The sequence below is a fragment of the Ranitomeya imitator genome, chromosome 2 (genome assembly GCF_032444005.1).
Source record: "Ranitomeya imitator isolate aRanImi1 chromosome 2, aRanImi1.pri, whole genome shotgun sequence".
NCBI classification, from domain to species: Eukaryota; Metazoa; Chordata; class Amphibia; order Anura; family Dendrobatidae; genus Ranitomeya; species Ranitomeya imitator.
In genome coordinates this window covers 409,828,196-409,846,812 of record NC_091283.1, presented here as the reverse complement: position 1 = coordinate 409,846,812, position 18,617 = coordinate 409,828,196, and positions in this window count along the sequence as shown.

Sequence of the window (18,617 nt, the reverse complement as noted above, 5' to 3'; positions counted from 1 at the left end):
ATGCCGTTCCAAAGAGTTGGCCAATTATCATATGAACCTTCTGAGGCTCCGTCAGGGGATAAAACTCGAGCAGGCTACAAATCCCTTCTTTAAAGTCAGTTAACGTATGAGCTTCTCCAAAGTATCACGGGAGCCAGGCGGCCCCTGGTAGGTACGGCATAGAGAAGGGCATTATGGCTGCTGTAGCGGTGGCAGTATCCGGCTGGTTGGTGGGAGCGATAAGCCCCGCGGCCTCTAGCGGTGATACCGGGTTTGTGGCTGCGCTTACCGCAGAATCTGGAAGTGCTCCCGAGTCTGCAGCTCTGGCCACCGCCTCCGCTCCTCCGGAATCCGACATGGCCGTTCCTCCCCCTTGCTAATCTGTCGGCACCTCACCGCGTCTTCTGCTCCGCGTGCTTTTCCAGCCGGCTCCACCTACGAAGCTATGGCTCCTCCCTTCGCGCTCCACACGGCGCGGCAATGGCGGATTTTTGGCGGCAAATAGCAATACACAGTCTTTGCAATAAGTCACAGTTCCAAGGCACACATGACCTGATTTTTCAGGCCTAAGTAGAATCCTGTTCGTGATGCCAAGTTGCAGCTCCCCCAGACGCAGGGCCGCGGGTTACTCGGTACCGGTCCTCTGCTGGCTCAGTTCTGGGGATGTCACGGTGGCTGGACCCGGTCCGTGACGCTGCTAAGGGGCGTCCAATAAGAGGGTGATGGTGCGTAGTGCGATGAATAACGAGGACACAGTGTTCAGTTTCTTTACCTTTTACTGAAGGTTTCAGGATCCTCAATCCAGGGCACTGTCAACAGGGCTGTCTGAGACCGGCCGGTCCGAAGGCACATCCTGAGTTCCCTTTGCAGGTGGAAATCAGTGTCTACCCACTAGCGCCTGTGTGTTGTAGTGCTTCCCTGCTGAGCATTCAGGATAGTCCTCACAACTTCTGTTCTCGTTCTTTCTAGATCTTTCTCTTCTCCATCCCCCAGGTATGTTATGGCTAGGACGCACCTTTATGACAGGTAGGCCTGGAGTTATTCTGGAACCCTAGTGTCGCCCCTCTCCCACGATTGCCTCCTATGTCCTTCTTAGGTGTTGTATGGTAGACAGCCAACCTGTAATTAACTGTCCTGCCGCTGTTTGAAGTAATGCATGGAGACTGTTACTTCCTCGGTGCTCCGGCCACCGGCTATGCGCCTCAGTAGGATGTTGCCGTTCTCGGGGCACGACTCCTACTGGCTCTCCTATGTACTTGATTTCGTTTTCCAAACTTTTGGTCTGTACTGTACATACATGGCACATACACATACATGGCACACGCACATACACACATGGCACACACACATACATACATGGCACACACATACATACATGGCACACACACATACATACATGGCACACACACATACATGGCACACACATACATACCTACATTATGTTAAAGACCGGCGGAACGCACCAAGTATAGATGATATGTAACTAGGTGCGTTCGCAGTCCGAGGTCCACCGTGCAGATAAAGACCCTGCTGCTAGTAAGGCGGACTATATGGCAGTACTAAGTATACACACATGAGTTAACTTCACCCTGCGTGAAGGAAGCGATCCTGTTGCATCACAGTACCACAGTACCGCACATAGAGCGCGAGCAAGAAGTCAGCGAACTCAACCCCTACTCAGGATTGAAGTCCGATTAGACACCTGCTGGCACAACACCGCAACTGGGTGTGTAAGGAAACTAATAAATAGAATACAAAGGCACGAGAGTACGTGCGGTGCCGCACTGACGGACGCCACTAACCACCCAGGCTTGGGTAAGGAAAGTGCAGAGGAAGCGCACGGCGCCGTACTGGCGGACACAGCAACTGGACGCTGTGATGTGTGTTACGTGCAGATGGCTAGTCGGGCGCTAGATAGCTACCATCATCCGCGAGCAGTCAACAACACTAGGGAGGGATACTTAGGAGCTTTCATCCATCGACATACATCCATCTACACACACACATTATCAAGACAATACTAGCGCATGGCCGTGCGGTCATGCGCAGTTTATATAGTTGCAGTACAGGAAGCAGCTACAGAAGTTTTGCCCTTTCAGGACCTGCCAAGAGGACCAATGGGATGTGCTGCAGTGCCTGAGCATGTGACCCTCGATCTCCAACGGGAGATCTTGCCCTGGGCATGCTCAGTGTGTGCAAATAAGGACTTAGTCCCAGAGAAGCCTGCTCGCCGCAGATCAGTGCAGGGTACAACAGGAGAGCCAGAAAAGGCAGCAGTAACCCCCTGCACAGAATCAGTCCCAGTAAGACGCTGGGAGTGGCGCCTCCGCTGAGCAGAGCCCACTGCGGCCGAAGCAGAATGGGAGACCGCAGCAGACACGGATCGAGATTCCCCCTGTGCAGCAGAGGAAACTCGACTCCTAACATTACCCCCCCCTAGGGCCCCCCCCTCCTTGAGCCTCACTACGCTCAAAAGCTGCAATAAGCAGCAGAGCCCGAATGTGCTCCACAGGCTCCCAGGTTCTATCCTCTGGGCCGTGACCCTTCCAGTCCACCAGATAAAATTTCTTGCCACGTACCACCTTGCACCCCACAATAGCATTCACCTCAAACTCATCCGTGGATGAACCCGATGTCCCATCAGATGATTTAGAAAACCGGGACAAATGAACGGGCTTTAAGAGGGAAACGTGAAAAGTATCGGTGATACCAAGGCGTGGAGGAATAGCCAAACAGTAGACCACAGGGTTGACCTGTTCCAGAACCTTAAACGGGCCAATGTAGCGAGGAGCAAACTTAGTGGACTCAACTCGCAGCCTGATGTTACGGGCCGAGAGCCACACTAAGTCGCCAGGAGCAAAGACCGGAGTGGGGCGCCGGTGTGTATCAGCCAAAACCCTCATTCTCTCCTTGGAGGCCCGGATGGCATCCTGTGTGCGGTCCCAGATGTCACGTGCCTCCACCGCCCAGTCTGCCACCCTAGAATCGGTGGATGACACGGGCATGGGCACAGGGACACGGCGTTGTTCAAGGCAAATTCCGCCCAAGGTAGCAAAGATGCCCAGTCATCCTGCCTAGCACAGACGAAATGTCGCAAATATGTCACCAGAGTCTGGTTGGTTCTCTCCACCAACCCATTCGTCTCGGGATGGTATGCAGAGGAGAGGTTTAACTCTATGCTGAGTAAACGGCAGAGCTCTCTCCAAAACCGAGACGCGAACTGGGGACCCCGATCGCTGACAATCTTATCAGGCATACCATGCAATCGGAAAACGTGCTTAATGAACAACACCGCCAAAGCCCGTGCAGAGGGTAACCGAGGAAGCGGCACCAAATGCACCATCTTACAGAAATGGTCGGTGACAACCGAAATAATGGAGCAGCCACGCGACTTGGGTAAGCCCACCACAAAGTCCATCCCGACCATCTCCCAGGGCCTGTCTGCCACCGGTAGAGGGTAAAGCAACCCAGCAGGCCGTTGCCGAGGAGACCGATTCTGGGTGCAAGAAACGCACGCCTGAATATAGTCCCTGACATCTCGGGCCATATGCGGCCACCAGTATGTTCTCGCCAAAAGCTCAGATGTCTTCTTGGTCCCAAAATGCCCACCCACTCTGGAGGAGTGAGCCCAAGAGAGAACCTCCGGTCGCAAGTTAGCTGGTACGAAAGTCTTGCCCGGGGGCACAGACTCTAGCGAAACCGGAGCTATAGTTCTCAGGCTCTCAGAAGGGACAATAAGCCGAGGCTCCTCCTCCTCCTTCTCCGATGACACTACGGAGCGGGAGAGAGCGTCAGCACGAACGTTCTTCTCCCCAGAGAGGAAATGGAGAGTAAAATGAAACCGGGAGAAGAACAGGGACCATCTAGCCTGGCGAGAATTCAGCCGCTGGGCCGTTTGTAGATATACCAAGTTCTTGTGGTCAGTGAAGACTTGGAAGGGAAAGCGAGCTCCCTCCAAGAGATGTCTCCACTCAGAAAAAGCCAACTTCATGGCTAGCAACTCCCTGTCCCCGATGGAATAATTCCTCTCCGCTGGTGTGAAGGTCTTGGAGAAGAAGAAGCAAGGATGCTTCCGACCTTGAGCATCCTTTTGGAAAAGGACTGCTCCAGCACCAACGGATGAGGCATCCACCTCCAAGATAAATGGTTTATCAACATCGGGGCGATGTAGGATGGGAGCGCTAGCGAAGTGTGACTTGATCGAGAGAAAGGCTTTGGAGACCTCCTCTGACCACAACTTGGGATTTGCTCCCTTCTTGGTGAGGGCAACCAAGGGAGCTACCAAAGTTGAGAAGTGTGGAATGAACTGGCGATAGTAATTAATGAACCCCATAAAGCGCTGCACCGCTTTAAGAGAATGGGGTTCCTGCCAGTCTATTACAGCCTGTAGCTTGGCAGGATCCATAGCCAAACCCTGGGCAGAGATGATATAACCAAGGAAAAGCAAGGACTCCTGCTCAAACACACACTTCTCCAACTTGGCGTAGAGGGAGTTTGCCCGTAAGAGGTCGAAGACTTTGCAAACATCTCTCCGATGGGAGTCAATATCTGGAGAGAAGATGAGAATATCATCCAGATAGACTACGACCGAGGTGGAGAGCATATCCCGGAAGATGTCGTTCACAAAGTCTTGGAAAATGGCTGGGGCATTACAGAGCCCGAAGGGCATCACCAGATATTCATAGTGCCCATCCCTGGTGTTAAAAGCCGTCTTCCATTCATCCCCCTCACGGATGCGAATCAGGTTGTAAGCACCCCGCAGATCTAACTTAGTAAATATCCTCGCTCCCCGTAGCCTATCAAACAGCTCAGATATCAGGGGTAATGGGTATTTGTTCTTAACGGTGATGGCATTAAGACCCCTGTAGTCTATGCATGGACGTAAGTCTCCAGTCTTCTTCTGTACGAAGAAGAACCCAGCCCCTGCCGGTGACACTGACTTCCTAATGAATCCTCTTGCCAGATTCTCTTGGATGTACTGAGACATTGCCTCCGTCTCCGGGAGAGATAACGGATAGACTCGACCCCGGGGAGGCTCAGCACCAGGCAAGAGGTCAATAGGACAGTCATAGGGGCGGTGAGGCGGAAGGGTCTCCGCAGCTCTTTTGGAGAACACGTCTGCATAGGGCCAATAGTGCTTGGGGAGAGAGGAAAGATCTGCGGGTACCTGTGTAGTAGCAACCTGAACGCACTCCCTCTGACATCTACCCTCGCAGGATTTACTCAATCCCAAAATTCTCCCAGAGGACCACTCAATATGAGGAGAATGGTAGCGAAGCCATGGTATCCCCAACAGGACCTCATCAATTCCCTCAGGAATGACTAATAGGGAGATTATCTCCTGATGTGATGGAGACACAGAAAGCGTGAAAGGAATGGTTTGGTGGGTAATCTGTGAGGGTAGTGTTGACCCATTTACCACTCGAACGGTTACAGGCTTGGCGAGCATCACCAAGGGTATTGCGTGACGCTGGGCAAAAGAGGAAGACATAAAATTACCCTCTGCCCCAGAATCCACGCATAGCTCGACCATAACAGTGGATGGGCCTATGGTAATTGTCCCCTTGAAGGACAACTTTGAGGCAAATGTCGCCGTGTCTAGTGTACCTCCTCCAACTGCCACTAGACGCTGACGTTTCCCCGACCGCTGAGGACCCTTGGAAGCAAGATGTCCTGACTGCTGGCAAACATGACGGACCCTATGTGCCTCTGCCTACACTGGGCTCGCTCTAACCTCCGCTCGTTAAAACGGAGGTCAATACGAGTAGAGACAGTTAGGGTTGAGCGAAACGGGTCGAACATTTTCAAAAGTCGCCGACTTTTGGCGAAGTCGAGTTTCATGAAACCCGATCCGACCCCTGTGCGTGGTCGGCCATGCGGTACGCGACTTTCACGCCAAAGTCGCGTTTCAATGACGCGAAAAGCGCCATTTCTCAGCCAATGAAGGTAAACGCAGAGTGTGGGCAGCGTGATGACATAGGTCCTGGTCCCCACCATCTTAGAGAAGGGCATTGCAGTGATTGGCTTGCTGTCTGCGGCGTCACAGAGGCTATAAAGGGGAGTTCCCGCCGACCGCCATGTTACTGCTGCTGATCTGAGCTTAGGGAGAGGTTGCTGCCGCTTCGTCAGAAGCAGGGATAGCGTTAGGCATGGTCCATTAACCACCAAACCGCTTGTGCTGTAGCGATTTCCACTGCCTAACACCACCTTCGGTGTGCAGGGACAGTGGAAGCTCCTTTTTTTTTTTTTTCCTCAGCGCTGTAGCTCATTGGGCTGCCCTAGAAGGCTCCCTGATAGCTGCATTGCTGTGTGTACACCGCTGTGCAAACCAACTGCTTTTTTCAAAGCACAAATCCTCTTGTTCCTTCCTTTCTGCACAGCTATCTTGTTTGTTTGTCCACACTTTTTATTTAATTTGTGCATCAGTCCACTCCTTATTGCTGCCTGCCATACCTGGCTGAGATTACTGCAGGGAGATAGTAATTGAAGGACAGTTCCTTTTTTTTTTTTTTTGTGGGAGATTAAGATTGACATTTCTGCTAGAGTGCCATCTCTGTCTGTGTCATCTCTCACTCAGTGGGCCATAGAAAGCCTATTTATTTTTTTGCTTGATTTGGGTTCCAAAATCTACCAGAAAAAATCACAACATCAATCAGTGGGAGAAAAATATTGGCCTCAGGGCTTGTGTGCCACTCCTTACTCCTGTGTGTGCCATCTCTCACTCAGTGGGCCATAGAAAGCCTATTAATTTTTTTGCTTGATTTGGGTTCTAAATTCTACCTGAAAAAATCAATAAATCAATCAGTGGGAGATTAATATTGGCCTTTGGGCTTGTGTGCCAGTCCTAAGCGTGCCATCTCTCTCTCTCTCAGATAGTGGGCCATAGAAAGCCTATTTTTTTATTGTTTTATTGGGTTTATAAATTTTCCCTGAAAAAAAAAAAAAAATGGGAGATTAATATTGGCCTCTGGGCTTGTGTGCCAGTCCTGAGCGTGCCATCTCTCTCACAAATAGTGGGCCATAGAAAGCCTATTAATTTTTTTGCTTGATTTGGGTTCCAAAATCTACCAAAAAAAATCACTAAATCAATCAGTGGGAGATTAATATTGGCCTCTGGGCTTGTGTGCCACTCCTGACTCCTGTGTGCGTCATCTGTCACTCAGTGGGCCCTAGAAAGCCTATTTTTTGTTTTATTTGTTTTCTAAATTCTCCCTGAAACAATCATTTTATTTTCTTTGGTTTCTAAATTATTCCTGAAAAAAATCATTTTTTTGGTATTTTTTTTTCTCTCAAGTCTCCCTGAAAAAAAAAAAAAAAATCTGTGGGAGATTCATATTGCCCCTTCTGCTTGTGTGCCAGTCTTGACTCCTGGGTGTGCCATCTCTCTCTCTCTCCCCAATTGTGGGCCATAGAAAGCCTATTAATTTTTTTGCTTGATTTGGGTTCCAAAATCTACCAAAAAAAATCACTAAATCAATCAGTGGGAGATTAATATTGGCCTCTGGGCTTGTGTGCCACTCCTGACTCCTGTGTGCGTCATCTGTCACTCAGTGGGCCCTAGAAAGCCTATTTTTTGTTTTATTTGTTTTCTAAATTCTCCCTGAAACAATCATTTTATTTTCTTTGGTTTCTAAATTATTCCTGAAGAAAATCATTTTTTTGGTATTTTTTTTTCTCTCAAGTCTCCCTGAAAAAAAAAAAAAAATCTGTGGGAGATTCATATTGCCCCTTCTGCTTGTGTGCCAGTCTTGACTCCTGGGTGTGCCATCTCTCTCTCTCTCCCCCCAATTGTTGGCCATAGAAAGCCTATTAATTTTTTTGCTTGATTTGGGTTCCAAAATCTACCTGAAAAAAATCACTAAATCAATCAGTGAGAGATTAATATTGGCCTCTGGGCTTGTGTGCCACTCCTGACTCCTGTGTGCGTCATCTGTCACTCAGTGGGCCCTAGAAAGCCTATTTTTTGTTTTATTTGTTTTCTAAATTCTCCCTGAAACAATCATTTTATTTTCTTTGGTTTCTAAATTATTCCTGAAAAAAATCATTTTTTTGGTATTTTTTTTTCTCTCAAGTCTCCCTGAAAAAAAAAAAAAAAATCTGTGGGAGATTCATATTGCCCCTTCTGCTTGTGTGCCAGTCTTGACTCCTGGGTGTGCCATCTCTCTCTCTCTCCCCAATTGTGGGCCATAGAAAGCCTATTAATTTTTTTGCTTGATTTGGGTTCCAAAATCTACCAAAAAAAATCACTAAATCAATCAGTGGGAGATTAATATTGGCCTCTGGGCTTGTGTGCCACTCCTGACTCCTGTGTGCGTCATCTGTCACTCAGTGGGCCCTAGAAAGCCTATTTTTTGTTTTATTTGTTTTCTAAATTCTCCCTGAAACAATCATTTTATTTTCTTTGGTTTCTAAATTATTCCTGAAAAAAATCATTTTGTTTGTATTTTTTTTTCTCTCAAGTCTCCCTGAAAAAAAAAAAAAAAAAAAAATCTGTGGGAGATTCATTGCCCCTTCTGCTTGTGTGCCAGTCTTGACTCCTGGGTGTGCCATCTCTCTCTCTCTCCCCAATTCTGGGCCATAGAAAGCCTATTAATTTTTTTGCTTGATTTGGGTTCCAAAATCTACCAAAAAAATCACTAAATCAATCAGTGGGAGATTAATATTGGCCTCTGGGCTTGTGTGCCACTCCTGACTCCTGTGTGCGTCATCTGTCACTCAGTGGGCCCTAGAAAGCCTATTTTTTGTTTTATTTGTTTTCTAAATTGTCCCTGAAACAATCATTTTATTTTCTTTGGTTTCTAAATTATTCCTGAAAAAAATCATTTTTTTGGTATTTTTTTTTCTCTCAAGCCTCCCTGAAAAAAAAAAAAAAAAAAAAAAAAAAGTGGGAGATTCATATTGCCCCTTCTGCTTGTGTGCCAGTCTTGACTCCTGGGTGTGCCATCTCTCTCTCTCCCCAATTGTTGGCCATAGAAAGCCTATTAATTTTTTTGCTTGATTTGGGTTCCAAAATCTACCAAAAAAAATAACTAAATCAATCGGTGGGAGATTAATATTGGCCTCTGGGCTTGTGTGCCACTCCTGACTCCTGTGTGCGTCCTCTCTCACTCAGTGGGCCCTACAAAGCCTTTTTTTTTTTTTTTTTTCCTAAATTCTCCCTGAAACAATCATTTCATTTTATTTGTTTTATAAATTCTTCTGTAAAAAATAATTTTTTTTACATTTTTTTTTTTTCTGAAGTCTCCCTTTAAAAAAAAACAAACACAAATCAGTGGGAGATAAATATTTACATTTGCGCTTCAGTGACAGTCCTGCGTGTGTGCCATCTCATTTGTTGCCAACAACAACAGAGTGTGTAACATTGTGGCTGATTTTCGTTGCGGTCTCACCCACCTGTAAAGGGGTAGCTAAATCATACTGAAGTTATAGCTCACCATGTAAGTTGTGTGACAGCAACAAATACCGTTCGTTTGTTAACGTTTTTAAAACAATGAGGAAGTCTGGTGGAAGAGGTCGTGGCCGGGGGCGTTCATTGTCAGCTGGTAATGAGGGTAGTGGTAGTGGTGGAGCATCAGCTGGTCGTGGGAAAAAAAATATTGCACCTAAGTCTGGAGCTGTGGAGCCAGGTTCGTCGTCTGGCTACACAAGGCCTCGAACGCTCCCTTTTCTGGGAGTAGGAAAACCGCTTTTAAAGCCGGAGCAGCAAGAGCAAGTTTTGGCTTATCTTGCTGACTCAGCCTCTAGCTCTTTTGCCTCCTCTCGTGAAACTGGTAAATGTCAAAGCAGCGCGTCGTTAGTGGATGTTCACGGTCAGGGACAAGTCGCTTCCTTGTCCTCTTCAGCAAAAACAACAACAGAGAAGAATGCAGCAGGCGACACAACGGGTTACTCCATCGAGCTCTTTACACATACCGTCCCTGGCTTAGAAAGTGAAGCAGTTAACAGTCCATGCCCATTACAAGTTGAATCTGACATGGAGTGCACTGATGCACAGCCACAGCCAGACTACTATCCTGGTCCTTTGACTCAGACCACAACATTGCCATCGCAGGGTGCTGATCAAGAATCAGACCCTGATGAGACTATGTTGCCCCATCACGAACGCTATACCACCGACCGCCACGGTGACACAGACGAAGTTGCACACGAGCTACAAGAAGAGGTAATAGATGACCCAGTTCTTGACCCCGATTGGCAGCCATTGGGGGAACAGGGTGCAGGCGGCAGTAGTTCTGAAGCGGAGGAGGAGGGGCCGCAGCAGGCATCAACATCGCAACAGGTTCCATCTGCCGGGCCCGTATCTTGCCCAAAACGCGTGGCAAAGCTAAAACCTGTTGGAGGACAGCGTGGCCATCCGGTTAAAGCTCAGTCTGCAATGCCTGAAAAGGTATCCGATGCTAGAAAGAGTGCAGTCTGGCATTTTTTTAAACAACATCCAATTGATCAGCGCAAAGTCATCTGTCAAAAATGTTCAACTACCTTAAGCAGAGGACAGAATCTGAAAAGTCTCAATACAAGTTGCATGCATAGACATTTAACCACCATGCATTTGCAAGCCTGGACTAACTACCAAACGTCCCTTAAGGTTGTAGCACCCTCGGCCAATGAAGCTAGTCAGCAACGCAACATCCCTTCCGGCAGTGTAGGGCCACCATTTTCCGCACCACCTGCAGTATCTGTGCAGGTTTCTTTGCCAGGCCAAAGCCGTCAGGGTCAGGGAATCACCAGTTTCGTAGTAGGAAACACTGCATCTAGGGCACCGGTGGCAACAATACCATCTCCCACCGTCTCTCAGTCTGCCATGTCCACCGGCACCCCCGCTAGTTCCACGATCTCCAGCTCTCCAGTCCAGCTCACCCTACATGAGACTATGGTTAGAAAAAGGAAGTACTTAGCCTCGCATCCGCGTACACAGGGTTTGAACGCACACATAGCTAGACTAATCTCGTTAGAGATGATGCCCTACCGGTTAGTTGAAAGCGAAGCTTTCAAAGCCCTGATGGACTACGCTGTACCACGCTACGAGCTACCCAGTCGACACTTTTTTTCCAGAAAAGCCATCCCAGCCCTCCACCAGCATGTTAAAGAGCGCATCGTCCATGCACTCAGGCAATCTGTGAGCACAAAGGTGCACCTGACAACAGATGCATGGACCAGTAGGCATGGCCAGGGACGTTACGTGTCCATCACGGCACACTGGTTAAATGTGGTGGATGCAGGGTCCACAGGGGACAGCAAGTTTGGGACAGTTCTGCCTAGCCCACGGTCTAGGAAACAATTGGCTGTAGCCGTTCGCACCCCCTCCTCCTCCTCTTCGTCCTCCTGCAGAAGCGAGAGCTCGTCCACAGACCGCAGTCGCACAACCACTCCATCCGCAGCTGCCATTGTTGCACACCAGGTCTCCCATTATGGGGCAGCTACTGGCAAACGTCAGCAGGCTGTATTGACTATGAAGTGTTTGGGCGACAACAGACACACCGCGGAAGTTCTGTCCGAGTTCTTGCAGAAAGAAACGCAGTCGTGGCTGGGCACTGTAGATCTTGAGGCAGGCAAGGTAGTGAGTGATAACGGAAGGAATTTCATGGCTGCCATCTCCCTTTCCCAACTGAAACACATTCCTTGCCTGGCTCACACCTTAAACCTGGTGGTGCAGTGCTTCCTGAAAAGTTATCCGGGGTTATCCGACCTGCTCCTCAAAGTGCGTGGACTTTGCTCACATATCCGCCGTTCGCCCGTACACTCCAGCCGTATGCAGACCTATCAGCGTTCTTTGAACCTTCCCCAGCATCGCCTAATCATAGACGTTGCAACAAGGTGGAACTCAACACTGCACATGCTTCAGAGACTGTGTGAACAGAGGCGGGCTGTTATGTTTTTGTGGGAGGATACACATACACGGGCAGGCAGTAGGATGGCAGACATGGAGTTGTCAGGTGTGCAGTGGTCGAAGATTCAAGACATGTGTCAAGTCCTTCAGTGTTTTGAGGAATGCACACGGCTGGTTAGTGCAGACAACGCCATAATAAGCATGAGCATCCCCCTAATGCGTCTGCTGATGCAAAGTTTGACGCACATAAAGGATCAGGCGTCTGCAGCTGAGGAAGAGGAAAGCCTTGATGACAGTCAGCCATTGTCTGGCCAGGGCAGTGTACAGGACGAGGTAGCGGGCGAAGAGGAGGAGGAGGACGAGGAGGATGATGGGGATGATTATATTTTTAATGAGGAAGCTTTTCCGGGGCCACTGGAAATTGGTGGCGCGGCAAGGCCGGGTTCTGGTTTTTTGAGGGACACAAGTGACGTGGATTTGCCTGAAACTGCCCCTCAACCAAGCACAACCGCAGATTTGAGAACTGGAACTTTGGCCCACATGGCGGATTATGCCTTACGTATCCTCAAAAGGGACACACGCATAACTAAAATGATGAATGATGACGATTACTGGTTGGCCTGCCTCCTTGATCCTCGCTATAAAGGCAAATTGCAAAATATAATGCCACATGAGAACTTGGAACTAATATTAGCAACCAAACAATCAACTCTTGTTGACCGTTTGCTTCTGGCATTCCCTGCACACAGCGCCCGTGATCGTTCTCACACGAGCTGCAGGGGCCAGCAGACCAGAGGAGTTAGAGGGGCAGAAATCAGAAGTGGCGTTGGCCAGAGGGGTTTTCTGACCAGGTTGTGGAGTGATTTTGCTATGACCGCAGACAGGACAGGTACTGCAGCATCAATTCAAAGTGACAGGAGACAACATTTGTCCAGTATGGTTACAAACTATTTTTCATCCCTTATCGATGTTCTCCCTCAACCGTCATTCCCATTTGATTACTGGGCATCAAAATTAGACACCTGGCCAGAATTGGCAGAATATGCATTGCAGGAGCTTGCTTGCCCGGCAGCTAGTGTCCTATCAGAAAGAGTATTCAGTGCTGCAGGTTCAATACTAACAGAAAAAAGGACTCGTCTGGCTACCCAAAATGTAGATGATCTAACCTTCATTAAAATGAACCACAACTGAATTTCGAAATCTTTTGCCCCACCTTGCCCGGCTGACACCTAGCTTTCCTATGAAAAGGTCTTGCCTGTGGACTATTCTGAATGCCTTTTCCAATCTCGTAATTTTCTGCACCTGATTGTCCAGCATACGACATGTTTACACCTCACTAAATGGCCAAACTCCCCACACGGGGCCGTGGTATCGACACTTGGCGACAGCACCCGTGAGAGTGCAGTTTGTCTGAAGAGGTGGGTGAGCCCGCTTTTGGTCGACGGCACTGCCACTGGGTCCCTCCTAGTACAATAAAGTGTCTCTGGCGGTGGTGGTGCGCACCCAACGTCAGACACACCGTTGTAATATGAGGGGCCCTGGGCCTGTACCGCCGGCCACAAGACAGTTTCCCCCCACCCCAGCTCAAACAGTGCTCTACCACTTGCAATATTATCTCACAGCTCCACCAATGTTTAGTCTATGCGCTGACATCCTTCAATGCCTGCCACTGACAATACCATTGTATTGACATTTTTGTTATGTTAGGCCTTCGATGCCTGTCTGTGGTCACTCCTTCCACTAGGCCTCCACTGACCACACCACTGCTGCCCGTGTACCCCTGGAACCAATTTAAAATTGCCTACAGCCATGTGTTATTATTTTAGGCCTTCGATGCCTGTCTGCGGTCACTCCTTCCACTAGGCCTCCACTGACCACACCACTGCTGCCCGTGTACCCCTGGAAAGAATTTAAAATTGCCTACAGCCAGCCCAATTTTTTTATTTTAGGCCTTCGATGCCTGTCTGCGGTCCATTCTTTCAACTACTACTACACTGACCAGGGCACTGCTGCCCGTGTACCCCTGGAACCAATTTAAAATTGCCTACAGCCATGTGTTATTATTTTAGGCCTTCGATGCCTGTCTGCGGTCACTCCTTCCACTAGGCCTCCACTGACCACACCACTGCTGCCCGTGTACCCCTGGAACCAATTTAAAATTGCCTACAGCCATGTGTTATTATTTTAGGCCTTCGATGTCTGTCTGCGGTCACTCCTTCCACTAGGCCTCCACTGACCACACCACTGCTGCCCGTGTACCCCTGGAACCAATTTAAAATTGCCTACAGCCATGTGTTATTATTTTAGGCCTTCGATGCCTGTCTGCGGTCACTCCTTCCACTAGGCCTCCACTGACCACACCACTGCTGTCCGTGTACCCCTGGAACCAATTTAAAATTGCCTACAGCCATGTGTTATTATTTTAGGCCTTCGATGCCTGTCTGCGGTCCATTCTTTCAACTACTACTACACTGACCAGGGCACTGCTGCCCGTGTACCCCTGGAACCAATTTAAAATTGCCTACAGCCATGTGTTATTATTTTAGGCCTTCGATGCCTGTCTGCGGTCACTCCTTCCACTAGGCCTCCATTGACCACACCACTGCTGTCCGTGTACCCCTGGAGCCAATTTAAAATTGTCTACAGCCATGTGTTATTATTTTAGGCCTTCGATGCCTGTCTGCGGTCACTCCTTCCACTAGGCCTCCACTGACCACACCACTGCTGCCCGTGTACCCCTGGAACCAATTTAAAATTGCCTACAGCCAGCCCAATTTTTTTATTTTAGGCCTTCGATGCCTGTCTGCGGTCCATTCTTTCAACTACTACTACACTGACCAGGTCACTGCTGCCCGTGTACCCCTGGAACCAATTTAAAATTGCCTACAGCCATGTGTTATTATTTTAGGCCTTCGATGCCTGTCTGCGGTCACTCCTTCCACTAGGCCTCCACTGACCACACCACTGCTGCCCGTGTACCCCTGGAACCAATTTAAAATTGCCTACAGCCAGCCCAATTTTTTTATTTTAGGCCTTCGATGCCTGTCTGCGGTCCATTCTTTCAACTACTACTACACTGACCAGGTCACTGCTGCCCGTGTACCCCTGGAACCAATTTAAAATTGCCTACAGCCATGTGTTATTATTTTAGGCCTTCGATGCCTGTCTGCGGTCACTCCTTCCACTAGGCCTCCACTGACCACACCACTGCTGCCCTTGTACCCCTGGAACCAATTTAAAATTGCCTACAGCCAGCCCAATTTTTTTATTTTAGGCCTTCGATGCCTGTCTGCGGTCCATTCTTTCAACTACTACTACACTGACCAGGGCACTGCTGCCCGTGTACCCCTGGAACCAATTTAAAATTGCCTACAGCCATGTGTTATTATTTTAGGCCTTCGATGCCTGTCTGCGGTCACTCCTTCCACTAAGCCTCCACTGACCACACCACTGCTGTCCGTGTACCCCTGGAACCAATTTAAAATTGCCTACAGCCATGTGTTATTATTTTAGGCCTTCGATGCCTGTCTGCGGTCAATCCTTCCACTAGGCCTCCACTGACCACACCACTGCTGCCCGTGTACCCCTGGAACCAATTTAAAATTGCCTACAGCCAGCCCAATTTTTTTATTTTAGGCCTTCGATGCCTGTCTGCGGTCCATTCTTTCAACTACTACTACACTGACCAGGTCACTGCTGCCCGTGTACCCCTGGAACCAATTTAAAATTGCCTACAGCCATGTGTTATTATTTTAGGCCTTCGATGCCTGTCTGCGGTCACTCCTTCCACTAGGCCTCCACTGACCACACCACTGCTGCCCGTGTACCCCTGGAACCAATTTAAAATTGCCTACAGCCAGCCCAATTTTTTTATTTTAGGCCTTCGATGCCTGTCTGCGGTCCATTCTTTCAACTACTACTACACTGACCAGGGCACTGCTGCCCGTGTACCCCTGGAACCAATTTAAAATTGCCTACAGCCATGTGTTATTATTTTAGGCCTTCGATGCCTGTCTGCGGTCACTCCTTCCACTAGGCCTCCACTGACCACACCACTGCTGTCCGTGTACCCCTGGAACCAATTTAAAATTGCCTACAGCCATGTGTTATTATTTTAGGCCTTCGATGCCTGTCTGCGGTCACTCCTTCCACTAGGCCTCCACTGACCACACCACTGCTGCCCGTGTACCCCTGGAACCAATTTAAAATTGCCTACAGCCAGCCCAATTTTTTTATTTTAGGCCTTCGATGCCTGTCTGCGGTCCATTCTTTCAACTACTACTACACTGACCAGGTCACTGCTGCCCGTGTACCCCTGGAACCAATTTAAAATTGCCTACAGCCATGTGTTATTATTTTAGGCCTTCGATGCCTGTCTGCGGTCACTCCTTCCACTAGGCCTCCACTGACCACACCACTGCTGCCCGTGTACCCCTGGAACCAATTTAAAATTGCCTACAGCCAGCCCAATTTTTTTATTTTAGGCCTTCGATGCCTGTCTGCGGTCCATTCTTTCAACTACTACTACACTGACCAGGTCACTGCTGCCCGTGTACCCCTGGAACCAATTTAAAATTGCCTACAGCCATGTGTTATTATTTTAGGCCTTCGATGCCTGTCTGCGGTCACTCCTTCCACTAGGCCTCCACTGACCACACCACTGCTGCCCGTGTACCCCTGGAGCCAATTTAAAATTGCCTACAGCCATGTGTTATTATTTTAGGCCTTCGATGCCTGTCTGCGGTCACTCCTTCCACTAGGCCTCCACTGACCACACCACTGCTGCCCGTGTACCCCTGGAACCAATTTAAAATTGCCTACAGCCATGTGTTATTATTTTAGGCCTTCGATGCCTGTCTGCGGTCACTCCTTCCACTAGGCCTCCACTGACCACACCACTGCTGCCCGTGTACCCCTGGAACCAATTTAAAATTGCCTACAACCATGTGTTATTATTTTAGGCCTTCGATGCCTGTCTGCGGTCACTCCTTCCACTAGGCCTCCACTGACCACACCACTGCTGCCCGTGTACCCCTGGAACCAATTTAAAATTGCCTACAGCCATGTGTTATTATTTTAGGCCTTCGATGCCTGTCTGCGGTCACTCCTTCCACTAGGCCTCCACTGACCACACCACTGCTGCCCGTGTACCCCTGGAACCAATTTAAAATTGCCTACAGCCAGCCCAATTTTTTTATTTTAGGCCTTCGATGCCTGTCTGCGGTCCATTCTTTCAACTACTACTACACTGACCAGGGCACTGCTGCCCGTGTACCCCTGGAACCAACATCAGAAAATATAAAAATAAGTATTTTGCTTACAAAAAAGAAAATACTGGAGAGATATCAAATGCAGACATTTTAACATTAAAAACAAACACACAACTAAAATCTGGTACAGTACTAAAAATGGCCACCAGCTACAATTACTTTCTCCTGCAAGTAGTTAACTGAAAGGTTTTTTAAATTGAAAACACACATATGGCATCCACCGAGTGTTGTCCTGTCGCGTCTTCTTTATATTATTGCCGAGAAGATGCAAAACAATGAAAATAATAAAATCATTAATTACCAAAATAATAGAGAAAGTCAACACCACATTGCAAATAAACATTCATTCCAAATAAAGAAGCAGGGCGCGTCCGAGGGTGAGTATATACCTAATAAGAATATAATCACCCTCGGACGCGCAATGCTTATTTCCAACAGCCTTCCTTCCTAAGAATCAGCCCTTCCGTGGTGTAGAGAGATGTTGTGTTACACTCCAAGGTGTTCCCCAGGTTGCCTTTCCTGAGCTTCGATCTTCCGGCTCTCGTTTAGTAGTTGTTGAAAACTACGCTGCATTAGGCCTTCAAATTGGGTATGGGGTGTAGAGAGATGGTGTGTTCCACTCCAAGGTGTTCCCCAGGTTGCCTTTCCTGAGCTTCGATCTTCCGGCTCTCGTTTAGTAGTTCTTGGAAACTACACTGCATTAGGCCTTCAAATTGGGTATGGGGTGTAGAGAGAGGGTGTGTTACACTCCAAGGTGTTCCCCAGGTTGCCTTTCCTGAGCTTCGATCTTCATGCTCTCGTTTATTAGTTGTCGGAAACTACGCTGCATTAGGCCTACAAATTGGGTATGGGGTGTAGAGAGAGGGTTTGTTACACTCCAAGGTGTTCCCCAGGTTGCCTTTCCTGAGCTTCGATCTTTCGGCTCTCGTTTAGTAGTTGTTGGAAACTACGCTGCATTAGGCCTTCAAATTGGGTATGGGGTGTAGAGAGAGGGTGTGTTACACTCCAAGGTGTTCCCCAGGTTGCCTTTCCTGAGCTTCGATCTTCCGGCTCTCGTTTAGTAGTTCTTGGAAACTACACTGCATTAGGCCTTCAAATTGGGTATGGGGTGTAGAGAGAGGGTGTGTTACACTCCAAGGTGTTCCCCAGGTTGCCTTTCCTGAGCTTCGATCTTCCGGCTCTCGTTTAGTAGTTCTTGGAAACTACACTGCATTAGGCCTACAAATTGGGTATGGGGTGGAGAGAGATGGTGTGTTCCACTCCAAGGTGTTCCCCAGGTTGCCTTTCCTGAGCTTCGATCTTCCGGCTCTCGTTTAGTAGTTCTTGGAAACTACACTGCATTAGGCCTTCAAATTGGGTATGGGGTGTAGAGAGAGGGTGTGTTACACTCCAAGGTGTTCCCCAGGCTGCCTTTCCTGAGCTTCGATCTTCCGGCTCTCGTTTAGTAGTTCTTGGAAACTACACTGCATTAGGCCTACAAATTGGGTATGGGGTGGAGAGAGATGGTGTGTTACACTCCAAGGTGTTCCCCAGGTTTCCTT